The sequence below is a fragment of the Mus caroli genome, unplaced genomic scaffold (assembly GCF_978045245.1).
Source record: "Mus caroli unplaced genomic scaffold, Mus_caroli_1 scaffold_3, whole genome shotgun sequence".
In the NCBI taxonomy this organism is placed as follows: domain Eukaryota; kingdom Metazoa; phylum Chordata; class Mammalia; order Rodentia; family Muridae; genus Mus; species Mus caroli.
Genome location: NW_028227258.1, coordinates 80,369,999 through 80,397,218, shown reverse-complemented (window position 1 = coordinate 80,397,218; position 27,220 = coordinate 80,369,999). Strand labels below are relative to the sequence as shown.

General features: G+C 36.7%; 1 long non-coding RNA gene across 1 annotated transcript; it reads right to left on the bottom strand.

Moving 5' to 3' along the window:
* Window positions 1–3,858: 3,858 nt before the first annotated feature.
* On the bottom strand, window positions 3,859–25,832 carry LOC115030649 (uncharacterized). The gene is made up of 6 exons (XR_003836251.2): window positions 25,792–25,832; window positions 17,239–17,424; window positions 16,526–16,797; window positions 13,951–14,099; window positions 12,790–12,988; window positions 3,859–3,916 (listed from the first exon to the last, which is right to left on the bottom strand). It is a non-coding gene; the product is annotated as an uncharacterized LOC115030649 (long non-coding RNA).
* Window positions 25,833–27,220: the final 1,388 nt, after the last annotated feature.

Sequence of the window (27,220 nt, the reverse complement as noted above, 5' to 3'; positions counted from 1 at the left end):
ATAAACAGGCAGAGAAGGAAATTAGGGAAACAACACCCTTCTCAATAGTCACAAACAATATAAAATACCTTGGCGTGACTCTAACTAAGGAAGTGAAAGATCTGTATGACAAGAACTTCAAGTCCCTGAAGAAAGAAATTAAAGAAGATCTCAGAAGATGGAAAGACCTCCCATGCTCATGGATTGGCAGGATCAACATTGTAAAAATGGCTATCTTACCAAAAGCAATCTACAGATTCAATGCAATCCCCATCAAAATTCCAACTCAATTCTTCAACGAATTAGAAAGGGCAATCTGCAAATTCATCTGGAACAACAAAAAACCTAGGATAGCAAAAACTCTTCTCAAGGATAAAAGAACTTCTGGTGGAATCACCATGCCTGACCTAAAGCTCTACTACAGAGCAATTGTGATAAAAACTGCATGGTACTGGTATAACGACAGACAAGTAGACCAATGGAACAGAATTGAAGACCCTGAGATCAACCCACATACTTATGGTCACTTGATCTTTGACAAGGGAGCAAAAACCATCCAGTGGAAAAAAGACAGCATTTTCAACAAATGGTGCTGGCACAACTGGTGGTTATCATGTAGAAGAATGCGAATTGATCCATTCCTATCTCCTTGTACTAAGGTCAAATCTAAGTGGATTAAGAAACTCCACATAAAACCAGAGACACTGAAACTTATAGAGGAGAAAGTAGGGAAAAGCCTCGAAGATATGGGTACAGGGGAAAAATTCCTGAATAGAACAGCAAAGGCTTGTGCTGTAAGATCAAGAATCAATAAATGGGACCTCATAAAGTTGCAAAGCTTCTGCAAGGCAAAAGACACCGTCAATAAGACAAAAAGACCACCAACAGATTGGGAAAGGATCTTTACCTATCCTAAATCAGATAGGGGACTAATATCCAATATATATAAAGAACAAACTCTTAAGAGTTCTTCCTTTTCAGTTAAAACTTCCTGGTGCAGGCTGAGCATGCCCAGAGGCAATTCTGTCCTTCATTTTAACTTCTTAAACATGTTCCATGGATTTGAGATATTGGGGTCCCAAATGTGTCTGCTATCCTCCCCTCTTGAATTATGATCTTAAACCAAGCATACGGGGGGCTGTATTCCTAAGCATGCTCACTTAGGAGTGCATTTATCTGACATTGCCTGGATCTGGCCCTTACTGTTTGCTTTCTTTCTAACAGGGTCCCAATCTTCCAAACCTTCTACACAGCTTCACTGCACTCGAGGGCAGAGGTTCTCAACATTCCTAATGCTGGAACCCTTTAATAGAGTTCCTTATGTTGTGGTGACCTCAAGCCATAAAAAATTACTTTGTTGCTACTTCATAGTTGTAATTTTGTTATTGTTATGAATTGTTAATGTCAATATCTGTGTTTTCTGAAGGTTATACGTGACCCATGTGAAAGGGTTGTTGGAACCCCACATGTTGAGAACCACTGCTCTAGGGTTTATCTACTCCATAGCTCCAACCTCCAAAAACCATTTTCTAAAGCCTGTTAACCACATGGTGTGCTTTATCAGAGTCTCCTACGCCAATGTCCTAACTACTTGCTTACCCATAGATTGGCCAGTTCCATCTAAAATATTAAATTGTGGGTATAACATTGTTCAAAATACTTCTGTCATCTGTTTTATCTTCATTAGACTTTTGAGTGATGTCCCTGATTTTCTTCTAACATTGGGAATTTGCATTTGTCCCATTTAAGTAAGTACTACACATTTAAGAGGCTTACTGATGTAGAACTATTTTAATGTATGTATTTAATGCCATAAGTTTCCCCCCAAAATAAATTTTTTATGAATTGTCATTTTTATTACATAATATTTTAAAATTTGTTTTCAAAATTCTCCTTTGATTCACATAGTCTTAGACATAGTCAAACTTTGGTCCACTAACTGATAGATTGGTTTTTGTTTTTTGAGATTCTATCAATTGTGTGTGTGTGTGTGTGTGTGTTCCTCTGGAGCTTCATCTATAGACAGTTGTGAATCACTGGATGAGACAGAACTGTATTCAGGTCCTGCAGAAGAGCAGCAAATACTCTACCACTGAGCCATCTCTCCAGCTCTGACTGCACTTTTGAGGTCATTCAAGAAATGGATACACTCAATGGTATAATCTTGAGATATAACATGAATTGAATAGGGGTAAGAATAATGTATTATTTACTTAAAACGTTCAAAGAGAGCAAGGTCTAAAATTGTCAACATAGGCAATGGTAACTTTATGAAGTGATAGACTTGTTATTTGGCTTGTTTTTATAATCTCTGAGATTTGCTGTTTTTATATAGCTCTGCATGAAATAACAACTTAAAACAAAATATCCCCTTGGGTTCACAGTTTCAGAAGATTCATCTCATTTTCACCTTAATACACATTGTGGAGTCCTTTGTGAGGCAGAACATTTTACAATTAAGCATGCGATTGACAACAAGCAACAATGCCCTAGTGTGTATCCATAGTAACCTACTATAACTTTGTATAATATATACTGATACACCTCAATTTATACACCATTCATCAACTTCTAAAATGATCCAGTAAGGACCATGTGGAAAACATGTTATATTCAGACCATAACAGTAATATAGATATATACCAAAAAAAGTGTATCAATTTATAAATATTTATATGCATGTAGGTATATGTAATGGTATAAAATATTTAATAGTACCAAGGAAAAGAGCAGACCCACTGAATCATAATTACAATATGAGATGTAATTTCCATAGTTTTCTTTGTAAATTTTGCTTTAAAAGGAGTCAGTTGCAATGCAGTGAACTTAGTAGAGTTCTCTGAATATGACTCTGGCAGCTGACACTGGAGAGCAGTGTGCCACAGGGTTCTACAGTTTTAGTTCTCTATGGTTCAACTTCTACTGCTAGGAAATGATGTTGTCAGACATCCTGAAGTATCACTTTGCTGACAATTACTTAGTATGTAAAATACTTGGGCAGTCTGCTGTAACATATGCTGTAGTATATTCCAGTTGTCCAGTAAGCCATCCACCTTATCACCATTCTAAATACACAGAGTAAGTAGTGTTTTCTTGATTAAGTTTTAATTCGTTTTTAAATGCACAAGTAAATTTGACTTGGAATTTAGCTGAGTCTTCCCATTGGGAAGGAATAAAAAAGTACTGTCCATTTTTCTCTTAAATAAATTAAGTTTTTAAATGTCATTTTAAAAGGCTTCATAGGACAGGAAAAAAAAGAACAATGTTAATAATCTTTTTTCTCTGAAGTGCCATTTTCAGATATATCACACATTAAGGTAGTGTTGATGATATTTCCGAAGACATTGAATTTATTGTAAAACATAGCATCTAAAACAGACTATCTCAGAGGAAAAATATCTGAAAATCTGAAGCTTTGAGTGTGGAAGCACAGAGAAGAGGCCTCAAGTACTCTGTCATAGGTTCTAGAATCACACTGTCCATGCAACAGCTACCATAAGTTGCATGTGGATAAGTACATCTCAGTTAAAAGTTCAAATTAAAATCTAATGCAACTTAAAGAATCTTCTCCTTACTTGCTAGACACATTCAAGTGATCATTGTATTGGTGAAGACAGGAGCTTCATTTTGAGAGAGAGAATAAAATAGCACAGAAACACTGAAATTATTCATGCAATTGCTAACAATTCACTACTCGATGGACTCTAGCAAAAAAAGTTCCCGTCTAAGGATAATTGTGATTGGAATAACACAGGCTTCCTAGCTTTATGAGGCTATGGCAGAGCAGTCTTTCTGTCTTATAGACAATAGAGTTATTCAAAATAACACCCATTAGATCCCCATAGGAGTCAACTCTCTGCATGAGTCAGCAGATCTTACTTTGCCAGGAAGCTCAGGACATCTTCAGTTTCACCAGGGATGTTTGCAGCTTTCTGGGCTGACAAAAAAAAAAAAAAAAATCAGAAATAGAATCTGTGCACACATATTTATTGTAGCCATCATTAAGAGTGACTCAGCAACCTTGGAGGTAGAAGCAGCCCAATTCCTTCCAGCTATATTTTTTGGAGTTTGATGTAGGTCTTGTGTTCCTGTGAGGGTAACTGAGATCTACTAAGATAGTCTCATCAGTGAAATAGAAATCCAATTAATGCTTACAAACAAGCATTTGATGATCCAAGTGAAACACAATTTTGATAGGAATAAGAGTTAGGTAAATTTACTTTGAATCAGATTCACCTTATAAGGAAAAATTCTATATTTGACTTTCCTGGGTAAGAGCCTGGTCTCCACAGGATGTGATCATGTCTCTATCAGCCCGGGGCCCCCTAAGAACAGACTTAATTCCTTATATAGCTACTCATCACCTGAAGTGGCGTGAAAAAAATAAAGGCTAAGCAGAAGGGGCAGGGAGCTAGCTATATACCCCATGCTCCAAATAGCCTCTAGGATCACCTCTCCACCACAGTTTCTTAGAATTTCACACTTTAGATGAGTTACCAAAGGGATAGTGGGTTTCCAAAGGGGAAACCAGGAAAGGGGTAACGGTATAACATAATGTAAATAAAGAAGATATCTAATTAAAAAATTCAAAAAAAGTATTTTATATTTTTGTATCAGAGGTCATCCTGCAAGCACCAATTCTCTCCTTCTACCCTTCCTAGAACCGAACTCATAATGAGGCTGGGTGGTAAGCCTTATCATGGTCTTAGGTTCTATAAGAAAACAGGTTGAGCAAGCTCTGTAAGGAAGCCAGTAGACCAATATCCCTCTATGCCCTCTACATCAGCTTCTGTCTCCAGGTTCCTGCTCTGTCTGGGTTTCTGCCATGTCTTCCTTCAACAATGAAATATGGAAATATAAGTGGCTTGATTACTCACTGAGTCATCTTTCCAGACTCCTTGATAAGTGTCTTTGTCTCCTCTGTTGAAAATAGTGACTAGGCCTGACTTTGGCTAGACTAATAAATACATAAATGGCATGATGTTAAACTTCCATATAAGAAGGAACACAGTGATATGGAAATTTGACCTAACGCCTGAAGGTTCGCCTGAAGTAGTCCAGCAGAAGACACACATATACTATTTATAAAACACTCAGGTTTTTCAGATGGTCTTTAAAAGGCCTGAAAAGGGGTCTCAGGATGACTTCCTGTGTGTGTGCTTGTGTGCTGTTAGACCAGAACAGATGGAGGGAGCACACACTCCTGAGGAGCACTGTTGAACTATAATTTAACATCCATCAGTGTCTTCTAGAATTAGAGACAGCAGACACAGAAGAGAGGTTGTAATCTTCAGTCAGTTGTCATTTAAGAATACCAGAAATCCCCTTCCATTCCAACAAAGTTCTAAAGTAATGTAAAACTGCTCCTAACCTTCTTATGAAAATGTAACAACTCCTCATTGAGGCAAATTTATTTTATCTCACTTCACTAGGCTTGATCTGAAGTAGCTGTCATTTGTGATGTCTGATGACCAACAATTCATAAGGAAAGAAACAAAAGAAATCCAAAGGAAGTCAATCATTTGGAAGCCCACTTAGTATTCGGTTTTGGATCACAAAAACAAACAAACAAACAAACAAACAAATAAAAAAACAGCATTAGTGGGAGGTACTCTCAGACTAGGATTCCATGGGTTAAATCTGTGTGGGTGACATTTTATATGATACAGTATAATATAAGGAAAGACTAGAGCCTGAAGAATATATCTGCTCCTCTGGTGGGCAGCCAAGAAAGTAACCAAATGGAGTGACTTCAGTTGTTCATACCCTGAGTTTGCCAAAGGAAAGTAGTGAAAATGAAGTATTAATATTCCATATTTTACTCACTTTCTGCAGGCTATGCTGCCAGGTTCTCATGGTTAGTATGGTTGCTATTCTTTAAGACTCACAAATAGCAGTGTCAAGTGTGAAATTACAGTAGAGAAAATAAATATCAAACCATCAAAATCTGTACCCAAACACAGAGCATTTTTTCTATTGTCTTCTCTAATGGGATGAAAAATATAATTTTATCTACACATAACTCTGTAGGCTCCTCTTATTTTTATGTGGATTATTTGTCCATATTTTCTACTTGGGATTTTGCTGCAGGAATTCATGTTGGCATTCCTGGAAAATTCTACTGGATAAAATCCCATGTTCCCAAGTGCTTATTTGGCCCTTAAAAGTTTGTGGTGAAAGTATTAATTGTTCACATTGATAATATGTCACTGATCCCACTTAATTTGGGTATCCTTTTTCAATGATTCTTAGAGTTTGAAGAAGACAGATGGCTAAATTATCTATTGGGGGCTATACCTCTCGGGTAGATATTGTTTACTTCCTAGTAAACCATTCACTTAGCAGAAGTCAGGATTCATTTCATGATTTCTGCATCATTTTGATATTTTTCTTAAATACTAATGTTTTTAATTTAATTTATTATTTGTTCTGAGGTTAGGTATATAACACAAAATTTCCATAAACTCAATTTTGGGAGTAGCTACCACTATGGGTACTGTTGGGCCTACTCCAACCATTGAATGAATTTGAGAGAGAAAGAGGCAAAGGAGACTAATAGAGGATGAAGGAGAAGTGAAGAGATGAACCAACTTCGTTTTTTTTTAATTAGATATTTTCTTTATTTACATTTCAAAGGTTATCCCCTTTCCTCATTTCCTCTCTGAAAATCCCCTATCCTGTCTTCTTCCTCCTGCTCACCATCCCACCTACTCCTGCTTCCCTGTCTTGGCATTCCCCTACACTGGGGCACAGAGCCTTCACAGGACCTCTCATTGATGTTCCACAAGGCCATCCTCTGCTACATATGCAGCTGGAGCCATGGGTCCCTCCATGTATGCTCTTTGGTGGGTGGTTTGTTCCCTGGGAGCTCTCGGGGTACTTGTTGGTTCATATTGTTGTTCCTCCTATGGGGCTGCAAACCCCTTCAGCTCCTTGGGTCCTTTCTCTCACTCCTCCATTGGGCACCCCATGCTCAGACCATTGGTTGGCTATGAGCATCCTCTTCTGTATTTGTCAGGCATTAGCAGAGCCTCTCAGGAGAAAGCTATATCAGGCTCCTGTCAGCAATAGTTGTTGACATAGATAATAATGTCTGGGTTTGGTGACTGTGTATGGGATGGATCCCCAGGTGGAGCAGTCTCTAAATGGCCTTTCCTTCAATCTCTGCTCCACACTTTGTTTCTGTAATTCCTCCCATGGGCATTTTGACCCCCTTCTAAGAAGGACTGAAGTAGCCACACTTTGGTCTTCTTCTTGTGCTTCATGTGGTCTCTGAATTATATGTTGGGTATTCTGAGCTTCTGGGCTAATATCTGCTTATCAGTGAATGCATAACATGTGTGTTCTTTTGTGAATGGGTGACGTCATTCAGGATGATATTTTCTAGTTCCATCCATTTTCCTAAGAATTTCATAAATTCATTGTTTAATAGCTGAGTAGTACTCCATTGTGTAAATGTACCACATTTTCTGTATCCATTCCTCTGTTGAAGGACATCTGGGTTGTTTCCAGCTTCTGGCTATTATAAATAAGGCTGCTATGAACATAGTGGGGCATGTGTCCTTATTACATGTTGGAGCATCTTCTGGGTATATGCCCAGGAGTGGTATAGCTGGGTCCTTAGGCAGTACTATGTCCAATTTTCTGAGGAACCACCAGACTGATTTTCAGAGTGGTTGTACCAGCTTGCAATCCCACCAGCCATGGATAAGTGTTTCTCTTTCTCCACCTCCTTACCAGCATCTGCTGTCACCTGAGTTTTTGATTTTAGCCATTGTGACTGGTGTGAGGTGGAATCTCAGGGTTGTTTTGATTTGCATTTCCCGATGATTAGGGATGTTGAACATTTCTTTTAGTGCTTCTCAGCCATTCAGTATTCCTCAGTTGGGAATTCCTCTTTTAGCTCTGTATCCCATTTTTTACTAGGATTATTTGTTTCTCTGTAGTCTGAAACAAATAACCCTATTTTAAAAATGGGGTACAGAGCTAAACAATAAGTTAGACTCAAGAGATCCTACTTCTTTACCAACAATCACAGTCTAAGCAAAGCAGCTGCACTCTGAGGACTTGAAGCACACTGATAAAATCATCTCTTATAAATGCGCCTACTTGCCAGCTGTTAAATTCTATTAAAATGCCCCATCCATGCTGTCTATCTTGAATTTTTTCTCTTAACAGCTGCAGATGATAGATAGAAGCCCAGATGTATTCGGGAGTATATTATGTAAAAGAAAACATAACATCATTTATGTATACTCCCAATTTAGAAGACAAAGAAATGTTTAAATAATCTGATGATATATTGCAATGATTAATTTAACATATTTCCTTGGTATTAGAATCCCTGTTCTTGTATTTTAGGATACAAAAATGCACCTAAAACAATGTACTATATCTAAATATGTACTTGAAGACATTTTAGAAGTCCCACCCTAAAGACACTTAAAGGTCACTTCAGAATGACTAGAATGTTTGGAAACAGAACAAAAGAAAGCTTTGAGTTTTAGAAGTGATGGACAGGTCTATAATTCTTAGTTTTTTTTAGACACACACACACAAAAATGTAAAGTAGCCAATGCAAGCTCCTTGAATTTACAGATGAAACATTAATGCAGCTCCAGGGAAGAAACCTGAATGTCTTCAGTCTTCCAGATAAAAAGAATGATAACAAGTACACCTGCCAGGTGACAAAGACTGTGAAGTGATTAATGTCACAAGGTTGAAAGATGCCATTAAGGACAACATGTGTCAACCTGAGAATCTAAAAGAGTGTGTGCCGGAAATACATACATTTCATCCATTTGCTTAATGCCAAGTTAATATGTTTCATGAAACTTGAAGTCAATTTGCCTTTAAGCAAAAATTCCTCAAGAGATTTTGCACCTTTAGCTTCAGAATAAAAAGATTTTGAAGACTCCAGCCTGAATTTTAGTAATTATTTGGGTGGTATTTATAGAATAGAGGAGAGAAATATTTGTTTTGCCTTTTACATATGAGGTTGGTACCGTGCCTCATTTAAACCACATTGTTCTTTGACAAATAGCTTGTACCGATTGAGGAATGAAAGACTGTCAGAGCAAGGTGTGAGCAAAGCTCATTCCTTTCACCTCTCTCCTCATCAATAGACCTTGCATAAGTGAGGGAAAGCACATAGGGTGAAGAGTTCATGAGAATACTGTCACACGGACATGTACAGAACTGAAGGAGATTCTTAGAAGGCCTGATCCTGGCCTTATTGAGACTCCAGCAAGCTCTAGAGCTACCAGAACACATCTCCAGTAACGTAACCAATCCTGAACTCACTAAGTTGGCTTAATGTAAATGCCCCTACTTTGTTTCTCCTCATCTAGGCTTGCAAGGTCTGTAATTTAGAAATCACCTTTGATTACCTTGATGTTCTTTGTGTCTGTAACACAGATAATTTTAGTAATCTTTTGCCAGTTTCCTAAAGATAACATTAGGTAGGCTCATCTTTTCTTAAATTTACTTTCTCAATGTTGTCTCCTCCTGCCAGAGTTTTTCACCAACTCCTCTATGGCTTTAAGACGGTGTTCCTCATCCACCTCCCACCTACCCTCACCCACATCCCACCTGCTTTCACCCACCACATACCCACCTCACCTCACCTCACCTCACCTCACCTCACCTCACCTCACCTCACACACTTCCCAGCATCCTCCTTCCCTGGGGCATCAAGTCATTATAGAATTAGGCCTCTCCCACTGAGGCCCAACAAGTCAGTACTCTGCTACATATATTCCTGTGGGCACTGACCCGCCTGTAAATGCTCTTTGGATGATGACTTATTCTCTGTAAGCTCCCAGGGGATCCAGGTTAGTTGACACTGTTGGGTTGCATCTTAACAAATCTTTGACCTGTGACCTTCTGAACCAAAGGCAAGTTTCAGTTAAGCCTGCCCCTTTGAGGCCTCATCTTCAGAAACGCTTTGGGTTCTCCATTCTACTAGCTTGGATCTCTTTTTCCCTGTGCAGTGCTTATACCTCATTGCTAACTAAATGAGATTCTTTAAATCCATTGTAAACCCATCCTTACTGAAGAAGCAGTTCTGTAAACTTAATTGAAAAATACATGGAAAGAGCAATTCTCAACTGCATATGGAAAAACAAAATACCCAGGATAGCCAAAACAATTCTCAACAATAGAAGAACTTCTGGAAGAATCACCATCCCTGATCTCAAGCTGTACTACAGAGTAATAGTGATTAAAAACTGCATGGTATTGATACAGAGACAGGTTGATCAATGGAATGGAATCAAAGACCCAGAAATAAATCCACACAGCTATGAACACTTGATTTTTGACAAAGTAACCACATCCATACAATGGGGAAAAAGAAAGCATCTTCAACAAATGGTGCTGATCTAACTAGCAGACTGCTTGTAGAAGAGTGCAAATTGATCCATATTTATCCCCTTGTACAAAAATCAAGTTCAAGTGGATTAAGGACCTCAACATAAAACCAGATACACTGAATATAATGGAAAAGAAAGTGGAAAATAGCCTTGAATGCATTGGCACAGGGGAAAATGTCCTGAATAGAACATCAGTGGCTCAGGTTTTAAGATCAATGAATGACAAATGAGACTTCATGAAACTAAAAAGTTTCTATAACACAAAGGACACTGGAAAAATCAGCAACCTAAAGATTTTGAAAAGATCTCCACTAAACCTACCTACATCTGGTAGAGGGCTAATATCCAAAATGTATATAAAACTCAAGAAGCTGGACTCCAAAATTTTCCAAATAACCAAGTTAAAAAATAGGGTACAGATCTAAACAGAGGAATCTTGAATGGCAAAGAAGCACTTAAAGAAATGTTCAGCATTCTTAGTCACTAGGGAAATGGAAATCAAAACAGCCCTGAGATTCTATCTTACACCAATTAGAAGGGCTAAGATAAAAAACTCAAGTGACAGCACATGCTGGCAAGGATGTGAAGAAAGGGGAACTCCTCCATTGCTGGTGGGATTGCAAACTGGTACAACGACTTTGGAAATCAATCTGGTGTTTCCTCAAAAAATTGAAAATAGTTCTATCTGAAGGTCCAGCTATACCACTCCTGGGCTAAATGCTACAGCATACCACAATCACACATGTTCTTCTATGTTCATAGCAGCCTTATTCATAATAGACAGAAACTGGAAGCAACCCAGATGTCCCTCAACCAAAGAATGGAAACAGAATGGAACACTATTTGGCTATTAAAAAAGATGACGTCATGATTTTTTCAGGTAAATGAATGGCACTAGAAAAGATCATCCTGGGTGAAGTAACCCAGACCCAAGAAGGCATGCATGGTATGTGCTCACTGATAAGTGGATATTAGCCCAAAGTACAGAATACACATAATACAACCCACAGACCATAAGAAATTTAACAGGGAGGAAAGCCCAAGTAAATATGCTTCAGTCCCATTTAGAAGAGGGACCAAAATAATCACAGGAGGCAGAGGGAGGGAAAGACCCATGTGGGAAAGAGTAGGGGGGGTGGAAGAGGGGTAGGATCAGGTATGAGGAGGGGAGACAGGATAGAAGCCCAGAGGGCAAGGAAAATGAATGCAAATATGTGGCTTCTGGAGTGGGGGACAGGGTGAACCTCAAGAAAGTCCCAGAGACCTGGGATGTGAAATGATCTTGGGAAATAACGGGGTTGACCTTAACTGAAATGACAAGAATAAGGAGATAGAGTCTGAAGGGATCATTTCCAGTAGATAGACAAGGCACCCAGTGGAGAGAAAGGGTCACCAAACCTCCTTCAAAAATGTTGATCCAGAATTGTTCCTGTCTAAAAGAAATACAAGGACAGAAATAGAGCAGAGACTGAAGGAAAAGCCATCCAGTGACCTTGGAATCCATCCCATTGGTGGGCACAAAATTCTGACACTATTATTAATGCCATGTTGTATTTACAGATAGGAGCTTGGCTTGACTGTCCTCTGAGAGGCTTTACCAGCAGCTGATTTAGACAAATGCACATACTTCCCAGCATCTATTGGACTGAGGTGGTGGGAATCCTATGGAAGAGTTAGGGAAAGGATTGAAGAAGCTGAAGGGAATTGCAACCCCCAAGGAAGACCATCAGTGTCAACTAACCTGGACCCCTGGGACTAAATCACCAACCAAAGAGCATACATGAGCTGGTTCGAGGCATTTGGCGCATATATAGTAGAAAAATTGCTTTGTCTGGCCAAAGTGGTAGAAGATGCACCTAATCCTATAGAGTGATGCTCCAGGGAAGGGAATTCAGGGGAAATTGTGGTGGGGATGGAGGGAGGGGGAGAACACCTTTCTAGAGGCAAAGGGGAGGGGAGATGGGATGAAGAACTTTGAAGGGAGAACTGAAAAGGGGGGCAGCATTTGGAATGTAAAGAAATAAAACAACTTTTAACAAAAGAAAATACACTTAGCCAACAATCTAATGTAAGACTTTGGAAATACTGTGCTACTCACAATGTAGAAAGCTCTAACTTGGCTCTGTTATTACAAGAGAAAAAATTTACAAGTAACAAAACGGTTTCCATAATAGAACCTTGAAAAGTAATCAGTTGATATTTGAAACATGATAATACTAAATGGCGGTAGTCCATTGTACTTGCTGTGAATGACTAAACTTGTCTATCAACTAGAGATTAATGCCTAAATCTCTTCTTAAATCCCAATCAGGAATAGGAAATTACAGTGTTAAACAAAACTTTATTTTCATGGAAAAATATTGCAAGTGGCTAACTTAATGTTTTCAGCATGTATTTTGAATTTTTAGCTCTATTGTTCAACAGAGATGTCTCTTACATTATTTTCAGGCAGATCCCTTAAAATGAGCTTAATTCTTAAATTTGTAATTATAGTGAGAGAAGCTGATCAGCAGTCCACAATGTTGCAGGGTATCAGCCAGTCCTCAGCCTCAGTAGATAGATGATTGCATCAACGTTGGTCAGGAATCTTCCTTCAGCCAAGGTTTCCCAGGATGCCTTCTTCACTGTATCTAAGCCTGTTAGTAAAGTCAGAGCCACATTTAGTTTGACAAGAAAACCACTAAGATGTTGGATAAACTATCTTCTAATTATTAAAAGATTGAAAGGATACATGTAATTATAACATTGGACTGAAAACAAGGTTTTGTGTTTATTTCACTAGAACAATCCAGTGGTATAACACCCCCCCCTTCAGTTCAGTAAGAGATAGTAATGAAAACTTTAATTCCACAAGTCAATTTGTCTCCGATGAATTTATGGACGAAACAGCTGTTCCTGCTGGAGCATTTAGGGTGTTTCTCTGCTGATGAGTTGCTGTCTCCATGGCAAGGGATGCCTTAAAACAGCCTTAGTTATAAACGGCTTTGATGCTCCATAATATTTTAAGTGGCTTCTCAAGCCTCAATCAAGATAGCTTTAAGTGAGGGAGTCTATCCTTCTCTAGGCAATGATTTGTGCCTGTGACACAAATATGGCACAGGGTTACCATATTGCTCCTTTAGGTTATATATAAACTGCACTTTTATAATATCATTTTTCTTACTTATGAAAACATAAAATTTGAGATTTCAGGAAATCAAAAGGAGGACATGTCTCAGATAAACTAAGAGCGCATGTTCATTACTGTCTGATACTTACATGTCCCAACTGTCAACATTTGCCTCTTGATTTTCTCAAGCCCAAAAGTCCTAGGGATGGGAGCTGAGAGTCAAGAGTTACTGTCACATTTAGTGTTGAGCATTGGGTAACACAGAGTGTCTGCTATGCACTATGGTGGTTTCTTAATTGTCCACTGACTAATGAAGCCAAGAGGAGGGACCCAAAACTAGGAAATCCACTGGAAAGGAAAAGAACAGTCCCTTCTGAGAACCACACTTTGAATTTTTCTTCTTAAATTTAAAAGAAACAAAAGAAAGTTGAGTGCATCAATTATATACCCAGTTGTCGCCCTGACAATAGGAGGTAAGACTATAAATACCTGCACTTCTCTGTGAGAGCTCACTGGTAGATTTCCATTTAAACATCACTCAGCCATAAGCTTTGTCAGCTCATTCTGTCCTCACATGTTTATTCACCCCATGATTTGGAAAGATGAAAACAATCGTCCAGTGTCCCAGACCATCCCATCTGCAAAGTTGCAAAAATTAAGAAACAGTCAGATGTCAGGCCACATGTGTGTTTCCAGCAACTATTTTCAGACACCTTTAAAAATACATAAAGCCAGGAAGGAAAGGGGCATCCTGGTTCCTGGCTCAGCCCTCAGTATTCTGAGACATCTCAGAACAGAATAAAAGATAGTGTAAGGTTATCCTGTGAAGAGCATCCAAGAAAACCAATGGAAAGCCCTGGCACCATGAATTTTTTAATTAGAAAATTAAGACACTAGTCTTTTATTAATCCAACAACAAGAAAAAGAATCCAGGGTAGATAAGTGGGGACAGACAAGGGCCCCACACTTAGAAAACGTTCTCGCTAGTTTTAACAAATTAGGAAATGTAAAAACAAATTCCAATGTTTTCTTAATTTTAGAGAATCTGAATGTTAAGATTGTTTTAAGGTTTTGTATTTTATTTTATTTTATTTTACATATATGAGGCTAGAAGAAGTGGTCAGATTCTCTGGAAGTGAAGTTACAGATGGTTGTAAGCCACACATAGGCTCTGGGAACTAATCCTGAATCCCCAGGAAGAGTTGCAAATGCGCTTAACCATTGAATCAGCTCTCCAACTCTCAATGTTAAATTTTAAGTTCAAGCTTCTAACCATATAAAATATACAAAACACAGAGACCTTCCATGATCCATCTAGTATATTGGAAAGTGTCCGGATTTTAGAGCACAAAAACTGGCATGAGACAGTCTTTGTCATTTCATATTGCCAAGATCCTAGAATCTCCATCCAGTGTCTTGGGTCTAGTTCTTCCTTCTGTATTGTATGTGGTTCTGATGAGAGAATCATAGCTGTGTAGCAGAAAATTTGAGCTAATTATAATATATATATATGTGTGTGTATATGTATATATATACACATATACATATATATACTCATATATGCAGCATATATATCATATATACATATAGCATATGTATATATGATCATTCAAATTATATATATGTATATATATATATATGAATATACATGCATACACATATACATATAAGTCCTTACAGATCACATATTTTGTTAGTTTCTTGAGGATTTGGTGAGATAAATATTTCAAATTTATATAGGATGCATACAATTATCTTAAAGAACTCAGGATGTCAATCTTAAGATAACAAAGATCTGTAATTTGGTGATGATACATGTTTATATAATAATTACATGCATATTATATAATATCTAATTAGATTATGTAAATATAATTTTATATAATAATTATATATAATATGAGAGAAATTTCTTTCAATTAAGAAAGCATGTAAGCCTTTCAATTTTGGATTTAATAATTTAAACTTTGCCTTTTCAAGCATGAAAATTCAATAGCTACTGGGGCACTGTTTCTTTAGGCAAATCTGGATTAAATCTGAAACTGCTTACCTCTTAGGTTCCCAGGAAGACAGGGCTAAAATGTCATGCATAGTGTTCTATTGAGGGATTGATAATGCTGATAGAATCAGATTATTATTTTGTGCCCTGGAGCAAGTCATCTTATATTTTCATATCTTTTCTCCCTGGGAAAATGGCTGTCAGTGTATGTTCATTAATGGAAATGCTGTAAGCAGCTATGGAGCTTGCTTAAAGCAAGAATTTTGTTCTTCCCTGATAAAGAACTCATGACAAAAAGACCTCTCTCTCTCTCTCTCTCTCTCTCTCTCTCTCTCTGTGTGTGTGTGTGTGTGTGTGTGTGTGTGTATGTGTGTGTGTTGGTGTGTGTATGTGAGGGGTATATGTGTTTTTCTGGCTATTGTGAATAGAACAGAAATGAAGAAGAACGAACAAGTATTTTTGTTGTGAGACTTGGAACCCTCTGAGGGTCCAAGGACTGACAAATCTCACATGATTGACATATTAAACTTTAGAGGTTAAAAGTAGGATCAACCTCACTGATTTTCATAGCCGAAGCTCCCACCAATAATGAATAAGTGTTCCTCTTTTTCACACATGTACCAGCATTTGTTTTCATTTGTTTTCTTCAGTTTAGCATGAGATCAAATGATGTCTAAAATTAGACTTGGATTTCATTCACCTTATGTCTAAGGATGTTGAACATTTAAACAAAATATTTTATAGACGTTTATGCCACTGCTTTTGATGCTTCTGTTCCATTCTGTGGCCTATTTTATAATTTGTTTGCTTGTTTTCTTGGAGCTTGTTTTTGAGGGGTACTTTTTGTTTGTTTGTTTGTTTGTTTGTTTGTATATTTAGACACCAATATTCTGTCAGATACAGTTAGTAAAGTTTTATTTTGTTTTGTTTTGTTTATCTTCTGTATGCTGGAGTTTCACTCAGTGATGATATCCTTCACTTTACAGAACTCTCTAACTTTCACAAGACTTCATTGTTCAGTTATTATTTTCTATTCTAATTGAATCTTACTCAGAAAGTATTTACCTGCTCCTCTACATTTCAGTGTACTACTACTTTCTTCACTCTCAGGTTTCAGACAGCCGGTATTATGCTGAAGTCCATTGATACATCTAGGTTTGAGGTCTGCTCAGGGTAAAAGGTCGAGACCTATTTTCATTCATGTATGTGGCTATTCCATTTGTTCAATGTCATTTGTCGGAGGTGCTTTCCTTTCACCAAGAATCTAGTGGCTGTAAGACTTTTAGTTAGAGCCTCAATTCTGTTCCATTTTTCCCAACATGGTTGATGTGATCCATCTGCAATACAGACATGCCCTAGATTTCAGTTTGTTCTGACTGGAATACAGACATGCTCTTAGTACATACCTTTAATCCCAAACAATGACAGGATAGTTAGTTCATAGTAGAAAACAGCCACATTTGAAAGTGTCATCTAAATAAGGGACAGGCAAAGTGACAAATCAGAGAATGATTTGACAGATTGAATCAGAGATAGAATGACCAACTCACAGGAGAATATCAGAGGAAGAGAGGTTATGTAAGAGCAGCAAGACAGAGAAAAGAGTGGCGTGGTATGGTGTGATGTGGTGTGTGGTGAGTGGTACGTGTAAAAGGTACTTTTACCAGGGCAGTTTTACAGAGACAGGTTTCAGAGAGAACAAGCCAGATACAGATGGAAACAGAAGGAGCCAGAGAATGAGAAGGAGGCAGAAGATTAGAACATACTGACAAACTTACTGAGGCCAAGCAGAGCAATCCCATTAGAAGCCGAGAGATGTCAGTTTGAATTAGTCAGCTTGGAAGATTAGATTGTATAGAGACTAGAAGCCTCTTAGGCTTAGTGATAGAACAGAGAAGGAAATGCTCTGGGCTCAGCCTAAGCTGTGTATTCGCAGGGTTTGGGTATGGCTTTCTTCATTTTATCTGAGGAAATAAAAGCAACATTTACAGTATATCACATACATGTGGTATGAATGTGGTAAGATGAATGATGAAGCAGAAAGGGCCAACTAGATGGGGAATGGTACTGCATTGTAGAAATGGAAAAAAGAAAAAACTAACCTAAAGATTTAAAAAAATATATGAAAACCTAGTTGGAATTTCCTAAAATATATGCATACACATATAAAATGAGGTTAAATAGAGTTAACCTGGATATGTATGGGGATATTTCTATTTCTAGGTGTCATAAGCTATTTTTAAAAAAAGTACCCATAGTGCATTACCTACCTTCAAGTTGTTGGTAATGTCTAAAAAAGAAATTATGATAAGAACCCATGATAAATGCATGCAGCATTTATTGAAAACACTATGAAGACCAGTGGTGAAAATAGGAAGATGAAATTTCCAAAAGTAATCCAGAAATAAAATGTTGTACATAAAAGATAGGTTCTAAAAACTATCTTCAATATAAATGAGCTCCCAAACAAAATTAGCAGTAGGAAAGAAACCAGCTAAAGACTAAAAGAAACAGTATTATTTACGAAAGTTTAGCAGCAATTATATTTTAAAAAGGAAGGGTAATGTGTTACTTCAATGTTGTTTGAAGCAGGGATTAGCAGAGATTATCCTCAAAGCTCTACCAAGAAGGAAAAGATGTGTTAACAAAGAAATCAAAAGAATCATAATCTTCCAAAACACTCAACAACAAAAGAAAACACATACAAAAATAAAATGAAAAGACTCCAAGTACAAAACAAAATCTCATAACTATAAAAAGCAAAAATTTACAACACAGAAGACCATAAATCCCTATAAGTAAATAAAAATCATTTATCATTCTTATTTAGACAAAAGAGTTTTTTTCTTTGATAGAACAACAAAAAAAAGGAATATACTCTCTCCTTTCTACCCAATATCTATTGCTCACTAAGCCTCAAAGGAAATAGATTAAAGAAGTAAAAATAGCCGAGAAAATGCATTCCAGACAATATGTCACTAAGCAATACCAAAAAATCCACAAAATCATAATAATGATGACTTTTCCTGCATGGATTGAAAAGTTTTCTCGATTCAGATTTTAAATTTTCAGACTGTAACAATAAAATATGTAACTCACTGAGATATAATTAATATGCTTTTCTTGAAATGTTCATAGTTTTATATATTAACATAATAAAGAAAATGTGATGTGGCTACAGAATGGCTATTTCAGCATAGATAGAAGAGTCATGAAATCCTCTCTTAGCTAAGGAGCTATTGGCAATTTATGTATACTGGGTGAGGAAGAATCAATGTCTAGTCCAGGGCAGCCCTTGACAGAACCAAGATCCACTGAAATGGCTCCAGAGCAAGGACCCAAACTCAAATCTTGAAACCATGTAAAGTCAGATCTAGCATTATACATCAGTAATTGCAGCATTTTTACATGAGGTTTACAGGCCAAGGGTAGAAAATCTCTGGAATCTCCTGGGCCAAATGTCCTGGGAATCACAGGAAGAGAAAAAAAAAAGACCCTGTTAAAAAGGTAGAAAGAAAATATGGACACCTGAGTTTGTCTTTGGACTTTTACACATGCTCTATGGCATGCATGTGCTTAAACTCAGAGTAAACACACACACACACACTCAGACAAACACACATACCACATAGAATGAAGAAAAGAGGGGGCACACTATTTAACCAACTAACTCAAAAGTTAACCAAAGAGCAATAATCCCCCAAATATCAAAAGGATAGTTTGGTTCAATATATTACAAATATAACCACAGATGAATGTGAATTATGAATATCACAATAACTCTCAAAAACATGAAAATCATATAGAACTGGAAATCCTAGACAATGGTATTATACACATCAATGGAAATTATAAGATGCAGGTGCAATCACACACTTTTGAAAAGCCATCAAAGAGCTAATGTTGCAAAAACTTCTAAAACTGATCCATGCACAGATAAATCTAAACTGATGATTGATTCCTCCATAAAAGAGTCAAAATATGTAATTCACCCTTCATCTCCCAAATACCTGACACAGATTAATTTAAAGCCAGCGCTGCAAACTGTCATGAAGTCTAATAACTTTAATGCTGCTCAAATTATTGCAAGGCTTATAAACACAGTCAATAGCATGAAAATCTTCATGTTGAGAATTAAACCTTTGTCAATCCTGTGAATATGTGGACAAACACACAGAGAATATAAACAAGCTCTCCTAAAATTCTATGTGAATTCAACTCAAAGACAGAAACTGATACTTATGTCAAATGCAGAAAGTATCAGAAGATAGTTTATTAAGAATCAGAATATTACTAAATATGAAAAACCACTTATGTTTCATTCTTCTGAGAGATGAAGCAAAAATCAACAGATCATCCTGATGCATGCCGAAGTCATCTGACATAGACTACAAATGTATTATTATTTCAAAAACCCAATACATGACATCAGAATGGATACCACCTCTCTGTATGCCAAACATAAATACACATACAGCCATATAATCTGTACAGTAGTATTCTTGTTCTATGGGAAGCCATGAATAGACCTCTATTTTTTCAACATTTTATACTTTATTGTATCAAAAATTAAAATGTGCTGAAAAAGAAACACTAAGTTCTTCCCAGTATAGTAGTCAAAAAAAATCTTACTTTGTAATTAAATAAATATGCAGAACTAAGTCTAAGTCTTCCTATAGCAACTTCAATAATCTCATCACAAGACAAATACTTTCTGATCAGAAGGCTGCATTATGTTTTTGTTTCTGATATATTTGAGAACCAGAGTGGTGGTATAAAGGTTAAAGCCAGCACCTAGGTATTAGAGACAAAAGGAATGCAGGTTTGAAGCTAGCCTGAGGTACATAGTCAGAGGCTGTCACAATCTATCTCTATCTCTATGTCAATGTATATCTCTATGTCTATCTAATCTATATCTAATCTAAATCTATAATAGTATGTTATATATTACTATATACCATATGTTATGTACACAATATAATATATATGTATATTTTTAAATGTATACATACAAATCTATTCTTTTTTGGACATTCATAATAAAACATTTTCATTTCCAAATCAGGCAAATTCCTATAGATCCTGATGACACAAGACATTTCTCATTCTATTGCTATTTCAAACACTACCCCTTCTTTTAAATTGTCTTTAAATAATCAATATTTATATTAAATATTTATCAGAAATTTAACATAACAGAAGAAGAATTCAAACTATTTAATTCTTATAATTCAAGAAATTTAACAAATGCAGCAAATAACTTTCATTCTCACGATGGCTACTGCTCAGCTCTCACACCACCAGAACACTGAAGGCATCTAAGAACACAATTTTCCCTTCACAATGAGCATGAGTCACTGGTGATGGTGAAGAAACTTTTTGCTACTTCTGTCTCATGTATAACATACTTGAGGGGCTTGTTTTCAGAGAGCTCTTACATAGCTCTCTATTTAGATGACCTCAGTTTAAAAATTCTCTGGGAAGACAAAAAGTGTCCTGGTTCATTACATATTATTAAATGGATTTAAGGTTGTTTTGAAACTTTGGAAAAGAGATACGTAAGAATATTTGAAAATTTACCTCCAGATTAAAGACTCATCTTTACTCATAGATAGATAGATAGATAGATAGATAGATAGATAGATAGATAGATAGATGAAAAAATGTAAAATATCACTTTCAAGATACCATTCTAGTTATTTTTCATTTTTGTATTTAATTGTTATTTTCAGCCAACTTATTCTTTACATATTTTCTAATAGTAAAAATATGACAGAAATAAATGCAACAGGCATTCATATTATTCATCAAAATTGATCTATTTTTAATACTCTACTTTCTATCCTGAGATATTTAGAAGTTGGTTGTTCTGAAATATAATTGGCAAATGGGTACCTTAGGCAGGCTCAAGCCAAAGTGTGCCCCTGAGTAATTCTGCCATACAACAGACCTTATATTAAAGAGGTTTATTGGGGAGAAGGAAGAAGAATAAGAACCTGGGAAAAGGGTAGAGGCAGGCAAGAGTGTATATAGACAGGTAGACAGACTTGGAGGGCAGAGGGCGGAGAGAGTCGCAGCATGGGACAGTTCCTTATGTATGCAGCACACATCTGTTACACCTGGTGACTGCAGGTCATGTCATAAGCAAGTGCTAGGTCCCTGAGGGCAGGCTAGCAGAAACGCCTGGATGCTAACACTGGTACTTTAGACTCATTTAAAGACACAATCACATACAAACATTTATACCTAAGTACCTGGTGTCTATGTCCCAAATGAGAGCATTTTCCTTAATAAAAATGTAATGTGTCGGGCTGGTGAGATGGCTCAGTTGGTAATAGCACCCGACTGCTCTCCTGAAGGTCCGGAGTTCAAATCCCAGCAACCACATGGTGGCTCACAACCATCCATAACGAGATCTGACTCCCTCTTCTGGATTGTCTGAAGACAGCTTCAATGTACTTACATATAATAAATAAAGAAATAACTAAATCTTAACTAAAAAAAAAAATGTAATGTATCTATCACACCCATGACACCTAACATAAATATGACAATATGACCTCGTATACTAATTTTTATACTTACAATTTTCTACTTATCTCAAATTTTCTTGAGAGCCAATAAAAACTGGCCCACCCAATGTATATGTTTATAAATTTACTTCTTTCAATACTAAAATAGGAAACTAAATCTGTTTTGGAAAAAAAAAACTGGTATATGCATGCTAAGATACTTAAAATACTTTGAGAATCCCAAAGATAGAATAGTGAATTTTGAGCAGAGGGTGAGCAGATTTGACTGTGTTTTAAAATAGGGTAGAGCTGATGACAGATACAGGTGGGGTCCTGCATATGTCTAGTGGAGAAACAGAGAGCAGGGTCAGGAGACCATGGCACTTATGCTAATGACTGAGGAGTTCGGAGGCTCTCAGAACCTCAGCTGTGGAAGGGAATGATCTACTATTCCAGTTCCATTATTATCTGTACAAATAAAGTGAAAATTTTTAGCTTTCCTTTTCTTGATACTACAGACATCCTGTTCTTTATTTTATCTCTTAATACTTTTAAGGCACAGTTAGAATGATGGTGAGAAGCATTGTTTCAGAGGAGAGGTTGGCTTTCAAGGTTGTAGCATTCAGCACTTACTCTTCTCCCTTCCCCCAAATAACTGTCCTTTACATCAGGTCTGTTGCTTGGTGTCATTACTCAGGGATGCACCTTGATAGGTTCTTTCACATCCCTATTCTGTTCACAAGAGATGGCAGTCTTCATTTAACTCCAGTTAGCCACACAGAGAACTGTAGAGCTCTGTTGCTGCTGAACCGCCTCTCAAATGAAATCTTGACAACAGATTGAAAATTACAGGAGACTCATAATCAAAACCCAAAATGAGACAGTGAGGAGAGGCAGACATTTGTAAAGCCCCGAAGCACATCTGCCGCCCTTCCTGAAACACCTGGCTGCCCCTGTAGGACTTCCATGAAGGCTGGGAGAACACAGAAATAGCCTGATAGAGATCTAAGTCTGTATACGCTGTGAGGACAAATGATGCAGAGGCAATGGCAGAGGAGGTTCTGAATATCACACAGCTCTTCTATGTGTTTTTCATAGAGGGCAAAGACTGCGGTGTAATAGGGGATGGGCTTGATGAGAGATGCAGAAGCAGATGTCCTGCCTGGATATTTAAGGAGCTCCTTGTTCCATGTGCCCTTATTTTTCATTCCAGTAAGATATCCAGGGCAGAGATAAGCTATCATTATATGCAGTGCCTTAAACATTAAGATTCAATCAAATCTTCCCAAGATGGCATCTATTTCTATTAGTTTTTGAAAAATATCTTCATCCAGATTTCTTGCTGGGATAACACAGCAAAAATAATGCTGAACCTACAGTCTACTCTTTTAAATAGTTTTGAAATTACAGAGATTCCCTTATGAGGGGGTTACACAAATAGCACTAAGAAATGATATTAAAACTTAATATGAAGCCTAAACTTAATAGGAATCCATTTTGTGAGGCAGAAGTCTACATTCTAGCATCCATCATCTCAGATAGAAAACAGAAATATTTTTTTCTAGGCTACAGGATTCACTATGGGATAGTACTCATGCCTTCTCCATTGTTGTAGACTATGTAATGGCAATGATTTCTTCATCTAGGTCCTAAACTAGAGCAGACAGGTTTATCCTTCCTAGGTTACACTAAAGAGGAAAGTGTCATGGTCCTGTGCAGAGCTCCTTCTGTCTAAGAGAGATACAGCAGGATGACAGGAGGTATAAACAGCCCAGGGCACTACGCATCTGACCTGCATTGCTGTTACCCAGTGACAAAAGTCTTTCAGCAGAACAGTTGTGAGACTGCTCCACAGGGCCATTTGAGAGCAATGGGCACTTGCTGGTGAGAAGCTGGCTTTGAATGCTTGTTCAGGGAAGACAGAAACTCTTTCTTCACGATGAGAATGGTTGGGGAGGAAGGTGCACTTCAAAAATAGTCAAGTTTGCTCCTAATGACCTAATTAGTGGAAATGCAGTGTAACCTGCTCATGAATCTGGAATTCTCTAAAAAAAGGAAAACCTCACATTAGAAAAGGAAAAGCAAAGCTTAATACCAATTCAATTAGCAGCAGCAACAGAAGCTAATTTATTTTAAAAGCCAAGGGCAATAATTTATGATCCTGTTTGTCGAAGTGGCATTTCAAATATGTATATTCTTTCAAATTGTATGCAGACCACATTTAGACTTTTCATGTGGTGCTTTATCCAAATGTCTCTGTGAAAGGGTAACTACTAAGAAAACTCATCTCAAATACCAATATTAAAAAATTAAATCAACATATATTAAAGAGATCCTTGTCCAGTGACCATAATCTCCTTTGTACAGCATTGTTGCATGGGTTCAGTCTCTCTTGGAAAGGATACACATCCAAAAATGTCTTTGTGCTGACACACATTCTATCATCCAGTACAGTCTATGAGGCTCCAGTTGCTATGGCAACTGCTTTCTTAGAAGATCTCTTGCACATAGTAATTTTCTGGCTTTTTCCATTCCAGTTAATGCAATGCTGTTTGAATAATATTGTTAGACCTTCTCTGTTCTCAGAAAGGGACAAATCAAACTATTTACACCTAATTTTCATGTCCAGGAGCATTTATTATTTTGAAATTTCACTGATACATTAGTTTAATTTGAACCTGCCTTGAGAATAATTAAGGAGAACAATCACAGAAAGTGAGCTGCTCTAGCGCGTAGTGCAAAAAGACTTCAGCAATTTATTATTTTCTTCAAATTAATGATTACGTGCCCAGCAATTGCTACTAAATGCTTGTATAAATTTCATCCTATTTTAGTTTGGCACTGACATAAATATATCCATATTAATTAATTGAGTAGAATTAAAAGTCTAAAAGTCAAGTAAGCATTACAGTAAATTGATTTTCAAAAAAGATACCAAGACAATTCAGTTTTTTAAACAAGTGATGCAGGAAGCAGTCTTAAGTGAACAAAATAATCAAACTCTATCTCCACCTTGTTTCCCATGTACACTGGAATTCAGAAGATTGTACACATAAATGTAGAAATTAAAATTATAAAATACACTAAAGAAAACATGGTAAAATATTTATGATGATTAAACAAGAGTTTTCCGAAGTGACAAGGCAAAGCATTAATAAACAGACTTCATATAAGCCTAAAAGATCGATACCACAAAGGGCACGATCAGGGTATAGTAAAGGTAGCCTCTAGAATGGGGAGAAAGATTTTGCAAATTTTATGTATGAAAAAAGACATGAAGAATTTCTTCAAAGAATTAATAGAAGGGGCCAATTAATATGTATTTGTGGCTTTAGAAAAGAATAAGTAAAAAACACAAGGAGATACCATTACATAGTCAGAATTGTGGCTGGAGTAAACCTCATAGACACTGTATCAGTTATTAGTAAGATGTAAAGTAGACATAATGGTGATCTATTTCAGATGGGCACAGATGTTAATTTGCCACTCTAGGGAAAAAAAAATTCTTAAAGCGTAGAAATTAAGGTCCTGGGCTATCAACCAATTCCAATCCTGTATATATATATAATAAAATACATATACATATATATATATATATATATATATATATATATATATATATATATATATAATAAAATACAATCCCTAAACTCTTATACACAAATGCTCACTGCAGCATTAATTATCATATTCAAAAATAGACCACCCCAAAGATCCATCATTGGGTGAACAGATAAACAAATGATTTGGTAATAAAAATGAACCTTGAAACAATTGCCAAATGAGAGAAGACAGTCATAGAGAATGACATGTACCTACCATTTCATTCCTCAGAAATACTCAGTAAAGGCAAATCCTTGAAAACAGAAAAGGAGCTTGTGTTATCCAAAAACGGAGGAGAAACAGAAGCAAGTGTCATTGGCAAAAGCATGATGGACAAGTGCTTTATGTATTCATTCTAAGGTTTGTACTATCATCATGACAATGTATGTGAATAATGCATTATTGTGGCAGTAAATAAATTCTCCTATTTCCATAATATTCACACACAAATAAGAAAACCCAGTTGAGAATACTTGTAGAAAGCAAGGCTAAAAGAAAGGCCATGGATATAAGCAGGAACCATGTGTAAGCTTTGATCCCTCTCCTGTAATGCTGAATTACTCTTCGTTTCATGCATCCACCTTTCCACTAAGGAGAAACAAAGGAGAAACAAATGTATTGGTGCATTCAAAATTTAGGAGAAGTGAACCACAGTCTTCAATTATATATCCTGAAGTTTGCTTCCTTCACAAAATGTATAATTCATTAAGTATAAGAAAATAAGTCTCAGGAGGAAAAACTAAAAACATGTTGTTCACCAGCTTCATATAGTAATATGATTTCATTAAATATTCACTACTTTCTTATATGGTTAGCATGTAAAAAATACAATGGTGTTTTCTCACACTAATATTTGTTCATATCTCTCTGTGATGCAGATGGTTTAAGGGGGGAAAACTAATTATTATTAGGAAAAAATTAAGCTAGAGAAAGGATGGCATGAAACTCTCAGTGACTCAAGGCTGGAAGTAATCATATTCAATCACCAAAAACTGTGTGTGGGAGCATCTTGTATTCAAATATATGGGTAAAATATTGGTAACATGAAGGGGCCTGAAATGCATGGTCAATAGTTTACAGATTAGGACTCTCTATAAGTGTATTTTTAATAACATGATTATTGAGCAATGATTCATGTTATAAAATGCATTAAAAAGAGAAAAGCTGCTGAACTTGCAAAGTTCATAATCTGTCCTGCACAGTGCAGCTTTATTCCGGCTGTTAGATACAGTGTGAACACAAATAATTATTGTACCAAGAAAGAGAAGAAACTATGGACTTCATGCCTTAGATGGAAACATTTTATCAAAAGTGATGATAAAATCAGGCAGAAACAAACTAGATTCTTTAAGTTGGAACAACAAAAGTCTAGGTTATCGTATCTTGAGGATAAATCATCTTCTAATCTCAGCCATGAGAATTATACAATATATTACCCCTGCAACAAGCTTTGTTCAAATTTCAGACCCGTCTCCTTTATTAGCTATGTGACTTTCGAATGGACAATTCAAAGATTCCATTTCCTTATGCTGATGGTACAAAGTGTGCATAGAATATTTAGAAAGTGTTCTTTTTTTTTTTTCTCTGCGTGACCTCTGACTCTGAAAGAGCACCTATCCTTCCTTTCTTCTGATTGTCTCCTCCA